Here is a 2,168-nt window from a genome sequence, read left to right as displayed (position 1 = left end):
GGATTTCCCATTGCATCATTCCGATCACACGTGAACAAAGCGAAAGTCAGGACAATACGAGGGATTGATACAAGCTTCCAAGAAAGGTGTGGAATATTCGTATTGTGTTGGTTGCAAAAAAGACGTGAAAGTAGCTGCCTCCGGTTTCAATGATTTAAAGGACAAACGACGTCACTTTTTTGTTTCTTAACTGACATCAGAAAAACGCTTTATAGCATCTAAAATACCCAAAACACGCCGTACGATATTTTCATTCAAATGCAAAACACCAATAAAATGACTTAAAGTGTCAAAAATCTGCAAAAAAACTGAGCTGCGAATTGGGCATTTTCAGAATATAAGTCCCGCCCCCAGTTCGTGACATCACGCCAAGACGTCTTGCATTGCTGGAGAATCAAAACAATGGCTTCAGATTCGGAGAATATGCTTTCTTGTTACACATCCAGTTATGAATATGATTCAAATAGTTTTGAAGAGGAAAGCATACATGTTTACAATCGATTAAATAATTTATTCCGTGGAACCTGGAAGTTCGCCGCTTATTGAGGATTTTAAAGCCAGCAACAGAACATCTGAGAAGGAGATGGCTGCAGCATCAAGTGAGCTCATAAAGGCAATGTTGGCAAAGTGGAATGATGTGCAGGCTTTTACCGAACAGTTCCATTCAGAAAAGACTGTGGCTATGACAATCATCAACATGATGAACAATAATGTGATGCCTCAGCTTCGTAAGTCCTTACAAGTCAGAAAGCAACAGGTGTCAATTAAGAGGTTTTTAATTAGCAAAAATGATGAGGAGTATCCAAAGAAAAAAGAAGTGAAGCCACACCAGAGGTTAAGTTACCAACAGTCCTTATGGAAGGCGACTCTCGTTCCATAAGCCATCAACGACCATCAAAAAGGTAAATAAAACGTTATTTTACAGCACAGTTTATTTCTTTAATTATAGTCCTCATGTCATGTGCATCTCTTTCCAAACAGCATTTCCCTTTGACCTTCGACCTCCAACACCATTGCATCAAGCCATCAATGACCATCATAAAGGTAAATAAAACGACTTTATTTTATAGCACGGTTTATTTCTTTAAATATAGTCCTTATGGAATGAGACTCTTTTCAAACAGCAATTCCCTTTGACCTCGGACCTCCAACGCCATTCCATCAAGCCATCAATGACCATCACAAATGTAAATAAAGTGACTTTATGATACAATGCAGTGTATTTCTTTCATTACAATACAATAGCACATTTATTATACATAGAATAAGATATGTTGCGTGTATTTTTAAGGCATATTTAGTTGAAAAGTATATTTTATGGAAACCCGGGAACGGATTATTCCCATTTTAATGGTTTCCTATGGGATTTTTTTTTCGCCTTACACACTCTGTCTGGGAACCAATTAAGTTCGTAAGTTGAGGTCTCACTGTATATATATATATATATATATATATATATATATATATATATATATATATATATATATATATATATATATATATATATATATATATAAAAAAATCCTCGTCTCACCCACCATGGGTGGTGTCTGTCCCCATTTCAGCTCGGGTCCTCTACCAGAGGCCAGGAAGCTTGAGGGTTCTGCGCAGTATCCGTGCTGTTCCCAGCACTGCGCTTTTCTGGACCGAGATATCCGATGTTGTTCCCGGGATCTGTTGCAACCACTCGTCAAGTTTGGGGGTCACTGCCCCGAGTGCTCCGACCACCACAGGCACGACTGTCACCTTTACCTTCCAGGCTCTCTCCAGCTCCTCTCTGAGCCCTTGGTATTTCTCGATTTTCTCATGTTCCTTCTTTCTGATGTTCCCATCACTCGGGACCGCTACATCCACGACAACGGCTTTCCTTTCCCCTTTATCTATGACCACGATATCTGGTTGGTTGGCCATTACCATCTTGTCGGTCTGTATCTGGAAGTCCCACACTTCCAAACCTTGGGGTTTCCAGTCCATACTCCGCACAGATGTTTCGGTAGACTATGCCAGCCACCTGGTTATGGCGCTCCATGTAGGCTTTCCCTGCCAGCATCTTACACCCTGCAGTTACGTGTTGGATTGTCTCAGGTGCCTCTTTGCACAACCTACACCTTGGGTCTTGTCTGATGTGGTATATCCCTGCCTCTATGGCTCTGGTGTTCAGGGCCTGC

At 40.9% G+C, this 2,168-nt stretch overlaps 1 long non-coding RNA gene across 1 annotated transcript; it reads left to right on the top strand.

Annotated features, from left to right (window-relative positions):
* Positions 1-1,306, top strand: LOC148902491 (uncharacterized). Its single transcript, XR_016118037.1, has 3 exons — positions 1-902; positions 982-1,044; positions 1,125-1,306. It is a non-coding gene; the product is annotated as an uncharacterized LOC148902491 (long non-coding RNA).
* The last annotated feature ends 862 nt before the right edge of the window (positions 1,307-2,168 follow it).

This window comes from Hippocampus bargibanti, linkage group LG02, assembly GCF_051943395.1.
Source record: "Hippocampus bargibanti isolate YZ-2025 linkage group LG02, ASM5194339v1, whole genome shotgun sequence".
Taxonomy (NCBI): domain Eukaryota; kingdom Metazoa; phylum Chordata; class Actinopteri; order Syngnathiformes; family Syngnathidae; genus Hippocampus; species Hippocampus bargibanti.
The sequence above is the reverse complement of the archived record's forward strand: the minus strand, read 5'-3'. Positions and strand labels throughout refer to the sequence as shown.